The sequence below is a fragment of the Pygocentrus nattereri genome, chromosome 21 (assembly GCF_015220715.1).
Source record: "Pygocentrus nattereri isolate fPygNat1 chromosome 21, fPygNat1.pri, whole genome shotgun sequence".
Classification (NCBI taxonomy): domain Eukaryota; kingdom Metazoa; phylum Chordata; class Actinopteri; order Characiformes; family Serrasalmidae; genus Pygocentrus; species Pygocentrus nattereri.
This window is the reverse complement of record NC_051231.1, coordinates 29672487-29691199: the sequence shown is the minus strand read 5'-3', so window position 1 is coordinate 29691199 and position 18713 is coordinate 29672487. Positions and strand designations below refer to the sequence as shown.

Below are 18713 nucleotides of genomic sequence, written 5' to 3'. Positions count from 1 at the left end.
TGCAATTTCTTCTTTCTGTATTTCTTTATAACATCAGTCAGAAACCTCACGCACTCATTTACCCATTCACTCATTCATTTGCTCTCTCTAACTCACTCATTCACTGACTCTGTTCATGTGCTCTCAGTCATTGTCACTCTCATTACTTATTTACAACTTCTGTATTCATTCATTCATTCATTCATTCATTCATTCATTCATTCAGTCAGTCAGTCACATAGCAACTCAATTGTTCATTCATTCACTTTTATTTTCACACTTAGCCACTCATCCACATATTTAACCATTCATTCATTCATTCATTCATTCATTCATTCATTCATTCATTCTTTTATTCACTTACTCATTTACTCACTTTTTAATAATTAATTCACTCATTATTTATTCATTCATTCATTCATTCATTTATTCAGTCACATACAAACTATTCATTCACTCTAGTGACATTTTCTCACTTAGCCACTCATCCACATACTCTTTATTCACTCATTGGTCCATCCATTCATTCATTCATTTTCTCAATAATTCATTATTTTATTTGCTCACTTATTTACTGTTTCTAACCATTCATTCACTCACTCACTCACTCACTCACTCAGTCTCTCATTCATTTTCTCACTCATTTCTCATTCACTTACTATATAATGATTCATACACTCATTCACTCACTCTCAGTACTTCATCACTTCATGCTTTTATTTGCTTTCTTATTTATGTGCTCAGTTTTTAAACATTCATTCACTCATTCATTATTCAGTCACTTACTCTCAGACTCACTTGTTCATTTGTTCACTTCTTCGCTCATTCATTTTCTCACTCATTCACTCACTCTTTCACTTACTGTTTATCAATTCATTCTGTCACTCATTAATTTGCTCACTTATTCATCCATCCATTCATTCACTTGCTCACTCATACACTCACTCTCTCACTCATCCACTCATTTACTGTTCTCACCACATTCTATATTTGGATAAATACAGTTGGCCCTACTATTTCCCCCATTTTTAGCTCATTTAGGGTTTTCTTCCTCACCCCCCCCCCTTCCCTTGTTCTCCATTCCTCTTTATATATAATGTCTGATATCCTGTGTCTATCGATGCCCTTAATCTAAGAAAAGAAAACATTGCTGGACACCAAACAGAAATAAATCATCATACAGTCCTTGTCCTGTGGTGTTCTCTCAAAAGAAAACGTTCCGTCTCCGTATAAATGTGGAAATATTGATTGAGTTGGTAAAAGTCTTGCTCAGGTTATGACTAGACATTTCCATAATGCTCTTCAGCAAAAAACAGGGAAGTGGGATCTTCACCAGGCCAAACAAAGCTTCCTGCCTTTTTCCTCCAATTATCCAGCAATTTCAGGTCTTTTATGCCTCTTTGGCACAAAATTGTAACACTTCTAGCAGTTTTGCTGCAGTTTGGATTAAACCCCAGTTGCCTGTGTTATTACGTTACAGGTCTTTGTGTCCACAAAGTAAACAGTGCAAAATGAAAGGTAAGGGTGATACAAACAACAACAAAAAACATTTCTCAGAATTATTGTTGAGAAGACTGTGTTTGTTTGTTTTACACCATGAAAAAAATTTAGCATTTGTGTTGTTTTAACTTATCGTCCTTTGCATAGGAAGTTTAAATTGTTTTATGTTCACTTACAGTTGGATTATTGTAAAAAAAGATTATTGTTTTTTTTTTTTTTTATGCTACAACTTCTTCACTTAATTCCTCCCAGTGTAGTACTGATCCAGCATAATCTAGCCCTGTGTTAGAGTTAATATTTTAATAGACACAACATTTTTAAGACAACCAGACTCCTGACCTTAAGTCTAAACATCTACTATTTTGTTGATGTGAATCATTGACTGGTTATTCCAGCAGAATGAATGGTCGCTGTCCGAGGTGCTGAAACGCCACCGATCACAATAGAAGCGATGGTAAATGGCATGGGTGCTGTCCATGGTGCTGAAATGCCACTAACTACGGCGGGGGCCAGAGTAAACGTCGGTGTCGCTGTCCATGGTGCTGAAACGCCACCAGCGTCGGTTGAAAACCGTTGTAGGCGCCCGGGGTGCTGTCCACGGTGCTGAAATGCCATTAACTACGGCTGGAGCTCCAATAAACAACAGTCCAGGGTGTTAAAAACGCCCTTAACTTCGGATGGAGCTGTAATGAATGGCTGTCCATGGTGCTGAAATGATAATTGGCCTTACACTGTGTAAAAACAATTGCATGTGTTTGATCTTTTCAAGCAAATAGATCTATGGTCACTGCTTGTCTTCTTGTCTGTCCATCTCTTGGCTCTAAATGGGCTTCTTTTTGTGCATTGCACCGCATGAATGCGATATGACCTGATACATTCCGGATGAAATGTGCAGTTGGCCAGCATTTTCTTTTTTTTTTTTGTCTCAGAGATAAGTAGTGAACGTCTTGGGGAGCATCACAAGGTTGTTTGTTAATATTTTATAAGGCGTGCCTAAATGTCTGGACAGAAGACGAGTCAGTGTTCAGTGGTGAAAATAAATAGCGTTTGGAATATTGAATGCAAAAGCAGTACTTTGAAAGGGGAGTTCAAATGGGCTGGACGTTTGTGCAGGACTGAAGAAGTGGGATGAAGTGCTGAAGGCCTTAATCTGCAGCATTGCACTTTATTTTCAAACAGTCATTCAGAAAACGCGCTAATCTCATTAATCCCGTCACATGAGACCATCTCAGTTCTGCTCTGCGCAGTAAATCATGCTTTATCGAGAAGAATGAGAAGAATGAAAGATGAACTTGACAAAATCCCCCTCACTCGGTTTCAGTCTGAACGGCCGGGATTAAAAGCGTGTGATTGGACAAAGCTGCCAAACTTGAGCTGTTTTAGCGATCCGGAGTCGATATGAGTGATGGAGCGCCGTTCAGAAGTCATCGGGGAGGTGATTGGTTATCGATAAGCTGTCATCTTTTCTGACGTGATAGAAATGTAGCATGAAATGTAGCAGTGTGGAGTGAAAGCCTGAGAGAGATGAGACTAAATTCAGCTTCAATATAGAGACGTTCACGGATAAAATAGAGAGAGAGAGAAAAAAATGGTCATTTAAAACGTTGTTTAAACATCAAACATCAAAAGACGTTAAAGCAGTAAATAAAAAGGTCAAGCTGTAAAAATTAGGTGCTATTAAACGTTAAAAACGGTTAAACAGCTGAACGAGTCAAAAGGAAAACGTCATTCAGTTTAACGGTTTAATGGTTAAAACGTTAAAACGATTTAGACGTTAAAACCGACTAAACACACTTTGGTGCGCGAGAACTGACCTCGGCTCGCGAGGGTAGTTCCAAAAAAAAAAAACATTGAAGTGCGCGGAGGTGTGTGTGTGTGTGTGTGTGTTGGTGAGGTGGTGTGCTGGGGGCCGCGCAGCACGTGCGCGGAATGAGCGAGCGCGAACTTGCGATTCCGTTGTCAAAATCGATCCCGGCGGCTCTGGGAGGAGCGCGAGGGCGGAGCGGAGACCGAATCAGACCCGCATCACTCACACCGGACGGCGGGAACCGCGGGAGGGGGGGCGCGCGGCCAGAGTGAGCGACCGTTAAGGAGTGTTGAGGAGCGCGCGGGTCCTTCCAAGGGTGTTTGGCGGGTTTTTTGGTGGATTTTACTGCGCAGCGCTGAGGACTGAATGAGGACTGATGACTGTGTGGACTGTGTGTGGACTGATGAGTGTGTGTGTGGACTGTGGACCGAATGAGGACTGTGTGTGGACTGTGTGAGGACCGATGACTGTGTGTGGACTGTGGACTGTGTGTGGACTGTGTGTGGATTGTGTGAGGACTGAGGACTGTGTGTGGACTGTGGACTGTGTGTGGACTGTGTGTGGATTGTGTGAGGACTGAGGACTGTGTGTGGACTGTGGACTGTGTGTGGACTGTGTGTGGATTGTGTGAGGACTGAGGACTGTGTGTGGACCGAATGAGGACTGTGTGTGGACTGTGTGTGGACTGTGTGAGGACTGAGGACTGTGTGGACTGTATGAGAACTGAATGAGGACTGTGTGTGGACTGTGTGTGGACTCTGGACTGTGTGAGGACTTAGACTGAGTGAAGACTGAGTACTGCTCTGATCGTAAATTGAGTGAAAGCGGCAGCGCCTGAAGTGCTCGCGCCGCCGCCTCCGTGCCGCGCGAGACGGACGCTGAGAGACGGAGCAAGGGATGAAGAGAGAGAGGAGGAGGTGTGCAGAGTGACACACAGCCTCAGTCTGGACAGCAGCTCGGAGTGGACAGAGTGGACAGTGGGCGGATGGTGCAGTAAACACGGGTAAGACTCTTTATAATTGTATCGTTTTCTTGTTTACTCCGCGCGCTGGCTGCTGGCGCGTGTGTCTCGGGCGCAGTGGCGGGAAACTTTGAGAAGCAGCGGGCGCGCGGAGCTCCGGGTAAAGACAGACGAGGCTCGGTTAGACTTAGGAAGGCGCGCGCGCTCTGGCCGGGCAGAGTGAAGGGACGCGACTGATTGACTGACTGACCGTGAGAGCCGCTATAAAGCGACTGCAGCGCGCGCGGAGCTCAATCCGCTGATCCGGCGCGTTTCTGTAATCGGTCCGCGCGGAGGAGAGAGAGAGAGAGAGAGAGAGAGAGAGAGAAAGAGAGAGAGAGACAGAGAGAGAGACAGAGAGAGAGAGAGAGAGAGAGAGAGAGAAAGAGAGAGAGACAGAGAGAGAGAGAGAGAGAGAGAGGAGAGAGAGAGAGAGAGAGAGATTCATCCCCCTTAACTAATTTCCCTCGTGTTGATCTCTCTCTCTGTCTTTCTCTCTCTCTCTCTCTCTCTCTCTCTTTCTGCCTTTCTCATTCTATTAAGTTGTTTCCTATTATCCCTCTCTGTCTCTCTCTTTTCCTCCCCTTTTCTCTCCATTCTCCTTCTTGTTCCCTCATGTTCATCTTTTCTCACCCCCCTTTTCTCTGTGTTGTTCTCTCTCTCTGTCCCTTTCTCCTTCCCTCTCTTTCTCTCTTCCCTTCTGTCTCCATTTCTCTCAATTTGTACCCTCTCTCCATCTGTCTGCCCATCTCTATCTCTCTCTCTCTCTCTCTTGCTCTCTCTCTCTCTCTCTCTCTCTCTCTCTCTCTCTCTCTCTCTCCCCCTCTAAATGCCCTGCTGTGTGTTCGTGGTGCAGTAACCAGATCCTGCCCATATCATATTGTAATTGTTATTTGGCTCCGCCCACATTAATCAAACCCCACCCCTCTCCTCTTCACTCAGCAGTGAGGGGAGACAGAATCCCCCCTTTCTTTGCCATGACACCCTTATAGACCCCCGTATGGTGAGACTGGAGATTTGAGGATTTATTTCTCACTGACCATCACATTAAAAGACAAACTGCAACCCAACATTACTGACCTTTCCCTCTCCTTCCCTCTCTCCTATTACACCCCCACCCCTAAGATTCAGCTTGAGCTTCCCAGAGCTTTATTGACAGGGCATGCCACGACTAACGTCACCAAAGTAGTGAAATTAATGCTTTATGGTAATAACGATAATCATAGTGAATGACAAAATAAACAAATAGAAGTAAAGCAGAATATTTCAGATTTAGGTGGTTTAATTTATGTGAATTGCAATTAACAAACAATTAACAAAGCAATGGAAGGTGTCTCTCCCCTCAGGTCTCTCTGTCTCTCTCTCTCTCTCTCTCTCTCTCTGTCTCTCTGTCTCTCTGTCTCTCTGTCTCTGTCTGTCTGTCTCTCTCTCTTTCTGTCTCTCTCTGTCTGTCTCTCTCTGTCTCTGTCTGTCTCTCTCTCTCTCTCTGTCTCTCTATCTCTCTCTCTCTCTCTCTGTCTCTCTGTCTGTCTCTGTCTATCTCTCTCTTTCTGTCTCTCTGTCTGTCTCTCTCTCTGTATCTCTGTCTGTCTGTCTCTCTCTCTGTCTCTGTATCTCTGTCTCTCTCTCTGTCTCTCTCTTTCTCTGTATCCTCTGCCTGTCTCTCTCTCTCTCTCTCTCTCTCTCTCTCTCTCTCTCTCTCTCTCTATCTCTGTATCTGTTTCTCTGTTTGTCTCTCTCTTTTCTCCTTTTGTTTCTTTTCTGTTTTTATGTTGTTGCACTTCTCTTCTCCTCTCTTGTTTTCTTCTCTTCTATATTTTCATCTCATTCCTCTTCTTCTTTCATTTTCTCTTCTCTTCTCTTCTTTCATGTTTTTTCTCCTTTCTTCTCATCTCTTCCTTTCAGTTCTCTTTATTTCATCTCTTGCCTTCTTTTCTGTTTTTTTCACTTACTGTTCTCTTCTCTCCTCTTCTCTTCTCTTCTCTTCTCTTCTCTTCTCTTCTCTTCTCTTCTCTTCTCTTCTCTGAGTGTGTGAGTGAGGATGAGAGGGGATGATGAAAGGACGTGAAGGGAGGGGGTGCAGATGGAGCAAGAGAGAGGAGGAGAGGGTAAGAGGTTGCTGTAGGTCATTGAGGTGGATGTGTTCTCCTTTAGAGAGCGAGGGAGAGATTGTGGATCACAGCAGAGGGCAGAATACTGTCAGCCTCATCATCTCTGCTTTTAATCTCTCTCTCTCTCTCTCTCTCATGGTGTCATTTTTTCTCCTTGAATGCCCTTTCTCACTTCCCCTCTTTTCTTCCAGTTTATTTCTTTCTCTCGCTCTCGCTCTCTCTCTCTCTCTCTCTCTCTCTCTCTCTCTCTCTCTCTCTCTCTCTCTCTTTCTCTCTCTCTCTCTGTCTTCTCACTCCTAAGCCAAAACTATATTTCAGATTTCTGTCTTTTCTGTCCCTCCCTTCTGTGTTTTCTTCCTATTTTTCCTGGTCTTCTCTCTCTGTTGCATTCACTTTCTCTCTCTCTCTCTCTCTCTCTTGCTCTCTCTCTCTCTTTCTCTCTTTCCCTGCCTCTCTCTCCTCATTCTTTCTTTCTTCTCCTTGTGCTGTTTAATAGAGTCCAATCCCTCCTTTGTCTGAGCAGCAGTCAGAATGGCTTTATTCCACACAGGCCTTTTTCCCTCCATTTACTCATTCCCTCATTCAGTGAGACGTTCCTGATTGACAGGCCGAGTGTCGGCTTCGGAAACTCTCCCAACACATCGCTTCCTGGCTGATCTGACTGAGAGGAGTGTCTGAATGGCATTAAAAAGCAGACAGATGGAAAGAGCCCACCAGCGAGCCGATGCTGAAAACAAGTGTATTAGCGTTAACCCGCACGGAACAGTCTGACGGAGCGAGCCCACTTATTGGATTGTGTTGCTTTGGAGAAAAGTAGAGCAAAGACGTTTGTATTCAGGTTACATGTCTATGGCAAAAAAGAAGCTCATTTATTTATTTATTGTGTGGGCTGATATAAGTGCTTCTGTGGCCTGAACAAATGGAAGCAAAATGCAGTCTTCTAGTCGCAGAGATTGGAAATGGATTGCTAACAATATTTTTTATTAATAAAGCTCTTTTCTGAGGTAACAAATCTGATACTTAGCCATTTGATAGGCCTGTTAAGACTGCAATGAATGAATGTGTGTGTGTGTGTGTATATATATAGATATATATGTGTGTGTGTGTGTGTGTGTGTGTGTGTGTGCATAAATGTGTCTATATATGTATGTATATATATATATATATATATATATATATATATGTATACACACACATATTTTATATTTTTCAGTTTTTGACATAATTTGAAAATACTTGTTGCCCTTTACATTGTGTGTAAATTTCACAATGAATAGACCAAAAGAAACTTCTCAAAATGACTTGGAGAAAAGTCTGATTCCACTGACTTACATTAAAAGTAACATATACTTTTTCCTTCTCCTGTATAGTTACCATTTTATATATATACAACCCCAATTCCAATGAAGTTGGGACGTTGTGTAAAACATAGATAAAAACAGAATACAAAGGTCTGGACTGCAGGCAGGCCGGTCTAGTACCTGCACTCTTTTACTACGATGCCACGCTGTCGTAACACGTGCAGAATGTGGCTTGGCATTGTCTTGCTGAAATAAGCAGGACGTTCCTGAAAAAGGCGCTGCTTGGATAGCAGCAGATGTTGCTCCAAAACCTGTATGTACCTTTCAGCATTAATGGGGCCTTCACAGATGTACAAGTTATCCATGCCATGGGCACTAACACACCCCCACACCATCAGAGATGCCGGCTTTTGAACTTTGCGCTGAAAACAATCCAGACAGTCCTTTTCCTCTTTGGCCCGGAGGACACGACGTCCATGATTTCCAAAACCAATTTGAAATGTGGACTCGTCAGACCACAGGACACTTTTCCACTCTGCGTCAGTCCATCTCAGATGAGCTTGGGCCCAGAGAAGCGGTCGGCATTTCTGGGTGGTGTTGATATGTGGCTTTTGCTTTGAGTTTTAACTTGCACTTGTAGATGGAGCGACGAACTGTGTTCACTGACAGTGGTTTTCTGAAGTGTTCCTGAGCCCATGTGGGAATATTCGTTACAGAATGATGTCGGTTTTTAATGCAGTGCCGCCTGAGGGATCAAAGGTCACGGGCATTCAATGTTGGTTTTCTGCCTTGCTGCTTACTTGCAGAGATTTCTCCAGATTCTCTGAATCTTTTGATGATATTATGGACTGTAGATGATAAAATCCCTAAATTCCTTGCAATTGCATGTTGAGAAATGTTGTTCTCAACAATGTTGTTCATAAAGTGGTGAAACTCACCCCATCCTTGCTTGTGTATGACTGAGCCTTTCAGTGATGCTCCCTTTATACCCAATCATGACACTCACCTGTTTCTAATTAACCTGTTCACCTGTGGAATGTTCCAAACAGGTGTTTTTTTAGCATTCCTCAACTTTCCCAGTATTTTGTTGCCCCTGTCCCAACTTCTTTGAAACGTGTTGCAGGAATCAAATTCAAAATGATTGAATATTTGCAAAAAACTATAAAGTTTATCTGTTTGAACATTAAATATCTTGTCTTTGTAGTGTATTCAATTGTATATAGATTGAAAAGGATTTGTAAATCATTGTATTCTATATATATATATATATATATATATATATATATATATATATATATATATATATATATATATTCAAAATGACAGGTTTACAAGAGAAGGAAAAACCTACTTTACTCTTAATGTAAGTCAATGGAACCAGAATTTTTTCCAAGTCATTTTGAGCTTTTTCTTGTGGTGCATTCATCGTGAAATTTACACACAATGTAAAGGGCAACAAGTGTTTTCAGATTATGTCAAAAACTGAAAAACCACAACAATGGAGATACAAGGTTTTGTTCTGACAGCAGTGATACATATGATCACAATTCAATGGTGTAAGGTAAAGGGTGTAGGTTGTAGGGCATAGGGTGTAGAGTAATGTGTCAGGCAAAGAGCGTAGGTTGGAGGGTATAGGGTAAAGAGTGTAGGTTAAAGGGTGTAGGCTGTAGGATGTATAAAATAAATAAATAAATAAATAAATAAATAAATAAATAAATACATACAATGAAATGAAAAAGTCCACAGTCTCAGTTGAATTCCAATTCTTTTGTGTTTAAAACGATTGGGCTAGGTAAGGAAGCAGGCTTTTAGATAGCTAGTTAGGGTTGAATGCAATGCATTGTAGAAATTACAGTAATCCTTTACAGTTCAGGATTGGGTTAGGCAAGGATTAAACTTAGTTCTGGACTACACATCATTGCAGATATATTTCTGTGAGAAAAAACAAAAACATACATTGAACTGACTTAAAGTCATGCTCTTTACATGATGCCCTGTTATGCTCTTTATCACAAATACATCTTCACTGTATATGATAAGTATGATTTATTTTTTCCTGATGAAATAAGTTGATAAGTTGGAACAGACAAAAAATAACCATTAGATCCACATTTAAAATATACTATACAATATCTTGTTCACATTCTTAAACAGGACTAGTCAGACACAGATAGTTAGTGTTCTTTAACCCCTTAAAATCCCAGGCTTATTACATACTAAGGCTTATTATTCAGTGACTACAGGGACTGCAATGCAAACTGGTCAAGCCTCCTCTACTTTAAGTTTCCTTACTTTTAGCAAATAACTGTGTGGGTGAAATATATTTTATTCAGGTGCAAATTAAGTACTCATTTATTTTAAAATGAAAGCAATCGCAATAAAACTGTGTGTGTGCGTGTGCATGTGCGTGGGCGCGTGTGCAAGTGCGTGTGTACTCGCGCGTGTGTGCGTGCGTGTGTGTGTGTAAGAGACAGTGCGAGAAAGACAAAAGTAGTTCTTGTCTCTCTGCTGTTAGCTGGCAAATGTACAAATTAGTGAGAGTAGATCTATAGTTCTTGTTGTTCCAAACACACACACACACACACACACACACATACACACACACACACACACACACACACACACACACACACACACACACACACACACACACACACACACACACACTCTCACCATGCAGTGACTCACACACACTGTGTTCATCTGAGTGGTGAAGTGTGTACATTGTAGGATGTATAGTAAAGGGCACTGGTTATATGTTGAGGGTATAAGGTACTGAGGTTTTATGGCATTGATGTAAGGTGTAGGTTGTAGGGAAAAAGTAAAGACTGTAGGGTAAAGGGTGTGGGGTAAATAGTGTAGGTTGTAGGGTGTATGGCATAGGATGTGGGCTAAAGAATGTAAAGTGTGTAGGTTAGAGGGTGTAGGGTAAAAGGGTGTAGGGTAAAAGGTTGTAGGGTAAAGAGTCTAGGGTAAAGGGTGTTGGATATAGGACATAGGGTGTAGGGTAAAGAGTGTAAAGACTGTAGGGAAAAGAATTATAAAGACTGTAGTGTAAAGGGTGTAAGTTGTAGGGTGTAGGGCATAGGGGTAGAGTAAAGACTGCAGGGTAAAGTATGTAGGTTGTAAGGTGTAGGACATAATGTGTAGGGTGTAGGGTGTAGAGTAAATAATGTAGAGTAAAGATTGTAGGAAAAAGAGTATAAAGACTGCAGGGTAAAAGGTGTAGGTTGTAGAGTTTAGGGTAAAGGGCATAGGGTGTAGGGTAAATAGTTTAGGGTAAAGGGCACAAAGTGTAGAATGCAGGACATGATGTGGGGTACAGCCTGTAGGGCATATAATGTAATGTGTTGGATATAGGACAGTAGTGCATAAAAGCATTTTGATTCTTGTGATGAATGTTATCATGCCCAAAGAATCGACTTAGAAAGGCGCATTTATAAATTTTGTACTAGATTAAATTTTTTAGAAAACTACTATTTTCCAATATTATTTAGTCAATATGGAAGAGTAAATAAAAATGAGGTCATCCAAAGCTTTTTGACATTTTCTTTAGAGGCTGATGCTTTAGAATTAGCCAGAAACCAGTTTTATAAAAATATTGCTAAATTTAAATCTACATATTGTAGTTATGGTAGCTTTAACTTATGCAGTTTAACAAAGCTTATGTTTCTATGTTCACTTGTAACCTAAAAAGGGCATTAGATTAGGGTGTTGGGTACAAAATATGGGGTGTAAAGTAGATAATGAAAGGTATAGAGTGTGGATCATAGCGCTAGGGTGTAGGACATACGTGTAGGCCTTAGGGTGTAGGATGTAAAGTGTAGGCCATAGGGTGTAGGGTGTAAAGTGTAGGGTGTAAGGTGTAATGTTTAGGCCATAGGGTGTAGAGTGTAAAGTGTAGGGTGTAAGGTGTAAAGTGTAAGCCATAGGGTGTAGGGTATAAAGTATAGGATGTAAGGTATAAAGTGTAGGCCATAGGGTGTAGGATGTAAAGTGTACAGTGTAAGGTGTAATGTTTAGGCCATAGGGTGTAGGATGTAAAGTGTACGGTGTAAGGTGTAAAGTGTAGGCCATAGGGTGTAGGGTGTAAAGTGTAGACCATAGAGTGTAGGGTGTAGAGTGTAGAACATAGAGTGTAGTGTGTAGAGTGTAGAACATAGAGTGTAGGGTGTAGAGTGTAGAACATAGGGCGTAGGGTGTAGAGTGTAGAACATAGGGCGTAGGGTGTAGAGTGTAGAACATAGGGCGTAGGGTGTAGAGTGTAGAACATAGGGCGTAGGGTGTAGAGTGTAGAACATAGAGTGTAGGGTGTAGAGTGTAGAACATAGGGCGTAGGGTGTAAAGTGTAGAACATAGGGCGTAGGGTGTAGAGTGTAGAACATAGGGCATAGGGTGTAGAGTGTAGAACATAGAGTGTAGGGTGTAGAGTGTAGAACATAGGGCGTAGGGTGTAAAGTGTAGAACATAGGGCGTAGGGTGTAGAGTGTAGAACATAGGGCGTAGGGTGTAGAGTGTAGAACATAGGGCGTAGGGTGTAGAGTGTAGAACATAGGGCGTAGGGTGTAGAGTGTAGAACATAGAGTGTAGGGTGTAGAGTGTAGAACATAGGGCGTAGGGTGTAGAGTGTAGAACATAGGGCGTAGGGTGTAGAGTGTAGAACATAGAGTGTAGGGTGTAGAGTGTAGAACATAGGGCGTAGGGTGTAGAGTGTAGAACATAGGGCGTAGGGTGTTAGAGTGTAGAACATAGGGCGTAGGGTGTAGAGTGTAGAACATAGGGCGTAGGGTGTAGAGTGTAGAACATAGAGTGTAGGGTGTAGAGTGTAGAACATAGGGCGTAGGGTGTAAAGTGTAGAACATAGGGCGTAGGGTGTAGAGTGTAGAACATAGGGCGTAGGGTGTAGAGTGTAGAACATAGAGCGTAGGGTGTAGAGTGTAGAACATAGGGCGTAGGGTGTAAAGTGTAGAACATAGGGCGTAGGGTGTAGAGTGTAGAACATAGGGCGTAGGGTGTAGAGTGTAGAACATAGGGCGTAGGGTGTAGAGTGTAGAACATAGGGCGTAGGGTGTAGAGTGTAGAACATAGGGCGTAGGGTGTAGAGTGTAGAACATAGAGCGTAGGGTGTAGAGTGTAGAACATAGGGCGTAGGGTGTAGAGTGTAGAACATAGGGCGTAGGGTGTAGAGTGTAGAACATAGGGCGTAGGGTGTAGAGTGTAGAACATAGAGTGTAGGGTGTAGAGTGTAGAACATAGGGCGTAGGGTGTAGAGTGTAGAACATAGAGCGTAGGGTGTTAGAGTGTAGAACATAGGGCGTAGGGTGTAGAGTGTAGAACATAGGGCGTAGGGTGTAGAGTGTAGAACATAGAGTGTAGGGTGTAGAGTGTAGAACATAGGGCGTAGGGTGTAGAGTGTAGAACATAGGGCGTAGGGTGTTAGAGTGTAGAACATAGGGTGTAGGGTGTAGAGTGTAGAACATAGGGCGTAGGGTGTAGAGTGTAGATCAGATTCTCTGGTTCCAGTACTACAGGACCACACACTGCAGTTTAATGCTTTCCCTGTTCTAACATGCAAGCTTGAACTTGTCACTGAATTAATTAATCATCTGTTAATCAAGACATTCTGTACCTGAGTCAGGTGTGTTAGTGTATGGTGCAAAGTGCAGAAGTGCAGAAGGTGAAGGGTGTGAAATGTAGCACAGAGTGAACACATTAAGACTTATAACATTGTCACCCAGTGTTTTGTTACCCCTGCACATGATACTGCTTATCTGATCTTATAAACCAATTTAAACCACAGAAGTCACAAATATTTGTGACATTTGTATTTGTAGAAGAGGAGATATTTTATTTTGATTGAATTTGATGAAAAGTCGAGTTAAACATAAATGTAATTAATTGTGTAACTATGGGATTAAATGTGTAATTACGTCATTTACAAAGTAGATCATAATGACAACAATAAATGGACTTTTTGTTATATTTTTATTTCTGTTTTGGAACCACTATAACCAGTTGATGAAATGCTTGATTACTGACCTATTCATGCTCCGCACACAGATGCGTTCTTTGTAGTTGTTGTTGCTAGGTTGGATACGCTTTACAGAACACTGGCAAAAAACGATTTATTTTGTGTGTGAAAGGTCACAGTCTTACGTTCGATTGGGTGTAGTTTTTTGTGGTGTAACTGAGCTAATGCTAGCATGGTTGCAAATTTGTTGTTATTTTTCCAATGAGCTACAACACCACAGTGCAGCCTGGTAGTGCAACACAACTCAGCATTATATAGCTACTCGAAACACAGATATTTGCAATTTCTTATTAGGTTGAAATGGATTAGGGCGCCACGGTGGTGTGGTGGGTAGCGCATTCGCCTCACAGCGAGGGCCTGGGTTTGATTCCCCGGCCGGGCGGCCAGGGTCCTCTCTGTGTGGAGTTTGCATGTTCTCCCCGTGTCTGCGTGGGTTTCCTCCGGGTTCTCCGGTTTCCTCCCACAGTCCAAAGACATGCAGTCAGGCCAGTTGGAGATGCTAAATTGCCCCTGGGTGTGAGTGACTGTCTGTGTGTGTCTGTCTGCCCTGCGATGGACTGGCGACCTGTCCAGGGTGTATCCTGCCTTCCGCCCGAAGACTGCTGGGATAGATGCTCCAGCATCCCCCCGCGACCCTGACGGAGAAGCGGCTTAGATAATGGATGGATGGATGGATGAATTATTATTTACATTCTGCAAAGCTTGTCCAACCTGGCAACAGTTGCTATGAAAGCTCAATAAGCGGATAAACCAGTGCTGTGCTCGAAATGGTCCCCCACTCACTACATTCAACATTTTCCTAGAGAACAGAATTTGTGATGGTAGTACGATTTTGGACACTAGAATAATGCAGGTTTGCTTATTACTTACAAACAGCGCATTGCGTTATGGGTATCCGCTAGCTGCAAGAGGTTCATTGGTTGTACACTATTTATTACAGTGCACTGTGGGATTGTTTGTGTGTACTGGGTATTCTGCACTATGTTTTCAGACACCACTACAAAATGGCGTAATCCCAAATTAGTGTACTATAGAGTAAATAGGGCATGGCTTCGGAGCTTAGATGTCAGACATTGCACAAAAATGTGGAGCCCAGTGAGTGCGGTTTGGAGCCACTTGAAGGCATAGCTAAGAGCGTAGGGCATAGGGCTGTAGGGTGAAGAGTGTGTCTGTGCATTATGTATAAGGTGTAGTCCATTAATTATAGGGCGTCGGGTGTAGGGTGAGGCAGTGCATAAGGCAAGAGTGGCCAAAAACATTTTGGCCCCAGATGAAATGAAATGTAATCCGAGTTGTGAGCCCAAGACCACAAAGCAAGAAAATCAATGTGTAATATGTTTCTGGTAGTGCAGGGTGTATAAAACCCATGTCGCTGTCAAAGCGGATTCGGCCTAGCAGAGTGGACAGAAGATCTCCTCCTGGGCTGGTGTTTGGGCAGAGCTGATAGCACAGGGTGTAGTTTGTAGCTTAAATCTTAAAGGGCCTCAAACATGTTGCTGATGTCATAAAGATACAAATTTTTAATAGCAGTATACATATGCAATGTAAAATTAAATATAAAAAAAACTCTCCACATAATTCTGCTCACTTAATATCATCATCATACTACTAGGAGTTGGGACTGGAGAACCTGCCATCAAGCACCCTTTAAAGAAGCTGCTTCAATATAAAAATACAGCATGGAACAGTACTAGTATACTATACTATACTATATAATATATACTATATACTATACTATATAATACTATAATAATAAATACTAGTAACTATGAATACTGCATGTACTGCACTGTATTATCTAACTATGATGTATATACCACACCAATCATTATATAACAGTGTTTAATGTGTAAACTTTTACTGTATTAGTAGACTTTGTTTATTAAAAAAACCACAATGAGAATGCTAATTTCTGTGAGTGTGAATTTGGGATTTTCCATTATTTTTTAGCATCAAGTTCATGGGGATGGAGTTTTTTTCCCCACACTAGGTTCAGTCCTAAGTGACTCAGACTTTGGACAAACTTACTTTGTAACAGACATTCAGGTAACTTTTTTACATTGTGTGCTTGAGTTTTATATTAAATCAATTAGTAAATATTTCATCTTAAAGCCCGTCTCAATTAAGCCCATTAAGCCCAGCACTTGGTGCCATTGTGGTAAAATACACCTTAGGTCTGTTTTTGTGCTACACGGAGTGCTGGCAGTTTCCAGACAGAACAAGTAACGAAATGCAGTGTTTATGCTATAATATACAATCTAGGCTAATAAACAAATCAGCAAATGTAGTTTTAAGTCAAAGACAAGGTGATAGAATCCCTCATATCGATTACTGTTGTGAGCACACGTGTATCTTTCCCTCTTCATATAGCTATACATAACCTGGTGGTCAAGCTAGCAACATTCATGGCAGTAAGTCAGTTTTTTTATTGTTGATCTCTTTACGTCATCTTCATAAAATGAATGTAAGGAATAAACATACAAAACATCTGCATCTGTGTGAAATGGGCTTCACTGATTTCATATGTTACCCCATTAGAATTCTGCTGAACTGCTTGATAAACAAAACCAGGCTTTTATGTTAAAGTAAGGTTATGTTCAATCTTCTTTTGTTCCTTTTACTTCATACACACAAAGTAAATGACTGCAAACATACATACTCAACATTTTCCCTTCTCCATGCGGAGGAGGACATAGGTTTTCACCTTTTAGAAGGAGAAAAAAGTTCTTGATCTGCTCCTCCTTCTGCCGTGCTGTGGCCGTTGTGATTGCTTACAAGCTTCGATCAGAGGAGGGGGTGTATCACATGACCAAAGCCTGAGCATGCAGTGGAAGCTTGTGAAGGCAGTGCTGCACTGCAGCCTGCTTGACTAAATCGCAGTGACAATATTTTAAAGTGTCCAACAAGCATGACGTGCATTTTTGCTAATTAAGCAATAGAATCGAGTGTTTTATACAACAGTTAAATAAGTAAAGTAAGAAATTAATAAACTGTGCCATGAATGCGACTTTTAATGTGTTTTAATGTTCAGTTCCTTCCCCCAAATTATAGTTCCTTATCAAACAGCTTGTTGCTACGTCAGAACAACGAGCTCCACCCACTTGCTGCACGGCCGGCAGTTCGTTCTCCAGCTCCTTACACTAAATTCCCAAACTCTCATCACCACTGAGCAGCTTTTCTGTTGTTTATTGCATCAGTTTTATGGCTCAGTCTGATTTGATCTGAAGATCAGGCACGTTTGGTGAATGGTATTGAGTTCCCTTCTGGCTGTTTAGCTGTTCTTCTGTGGACATGGACTTTTAAAGCTTGTTAAAGACATTCCATATGTTTTATTTGAACCTTTAACAGACATTAACATTCATTTTACTTTGCAGTTTTGTAAGTGAAGTTCTGTGACAGAGTTGCCACTGTTTTCCATTTCCAGCAACTGACTGAAACCTGGTAGACTACTTCTCGATTTGAAGTTAGTGTTGTATCTAAATCTTGCAGAAGGCCTAGAGTGTTGCTTGTCTCAGGAAATGGGCCCATTGTAAATGAAAATGTGATTGAGTCGACTTTCACTTCCCAGTTATGTTGGTGGTTAATCTAACCTGTAAGGCCTCAAAGATGTAATAAAACGAATGTCCAGAATGACTGCCTCTCAAACAGGGAATGATGCTGACTATAATTGTCACCTGTTTGACATTAGCTGTTGATGTAAACAAATTCCCATGCATCGCAATAATGAGGTCCAGTTTGGGAAACTTGTCAACTATAATATTCCAAAATGCAGGCATAAGGTGTAAACCATTACGATGCTTTGGGTGTAGACTACATTAGTGTTGAGCCTAAACTGTGCAGGAGATTTTTATAGATTGGAGCAACTGTGGCTGTAGGGTATAGACTTTAAGGTAAAAACCACAGCATACGGACAGCAGCATTGATTTCTGGCCATCTGATGATCAAACAGGGTGTCTAGTATCACCCGCACTTCGCTTTGTGGAGAAAAGAGGATGTTTCAGATATAAAAATGCCGTCCCATCTCAGATAACAGTATACAAGCTTTGACTTTAAGGCTTTCTTGCCGCTTGAAGCAAACCCTGTGATTTTACTTTGTTCTAATGTCATTTGATTCCATTTGACTCCTGTTCTGATTCAGTCTCATTGAAGTATGTTCTGATTCAGTTTGATTCTAGTTTGTTTTGATTCCATTTCATTTCAGTTTGTTTTGATTTCATTTGATTCCGTATTGTTTAGATCCCATTTAATTACAGTTTGTGCTAAATCTGTTTGATCCTGGATGGTTTAGATCCCCTTTTGATTCCAGTTTATTTTGACTGTATTTCATTCCAGTTTGTTCTGAATCCATTTGATTCCAGTTTGTTCTGAATCTATTTAGTTTCAAATGCCCCTGATTCCCATCTATTTGTTCTGATTCTAAATCTATTTGATCCTGGATCATCTTGTCCACTTGATTCCAGTAGAATTTTATTTGATTTCAGTTTGTGTTGATTCTATTTAATTCTGGTTTGTTCTGATTTTACTTGACTCCAGTTTGTTCTGATTCAGTTTCATTGTAGTTTCTATTGTTTCCATTTGATTCCGGTTTGATCTGATTCTATTTAAGTTCTGTTTATTTTGATTCCATTTGATTACAGTTTGTTCAAATTCTATTCGATTCTCATTTGTTTATTCTGAGTCATGCCAATTTGTTCTATTCAGTTTGTTTTGATTCCTTTTGATACAACTTTTACATACTGACTTTAGTTTGAGGGTGATTTTTTCCCTTTGTGTCATTCTTAAAAATATATTAAATTCATTGTGTGAGGAAACAAAATCAAACCAAATAAGTTTTATTTATTCCATTTATTACATTATTTACACTTCTATAGTCTAAGAATAGCTCAGCTAGTTTGCAATAAGTCCCTGTACCTAGAGAATAATAAGCCTTAGTACATAATACGCCTGGGGCTTAAAGTGGCAGCAATAGAAACAAAGGGTTGCG

At 41.2% G+C, this 18713-nt stretch overlaps 1 protein-coding gene across 1 annotated transcript in view; it reads left to right on the top strand.

Moving 5' to 3' along the window:
• Positions 1–3961: 3961 nt before the first annotated feature.
• Positions 3962–18713, top strand: part of tafa4b (TAFA chemokine like family member 4b) — a 94204-nt gene continuing 79452 nt past the window's right edge. The window contains exon 1 of the mRNA XM_017710535.2: positions 3962–4289. The gene's annotated coding sequence lies outside the window, so the exon portion shown is untranslated. The remainder of the gene's footprint in view (positions 4290–18713) is intronic.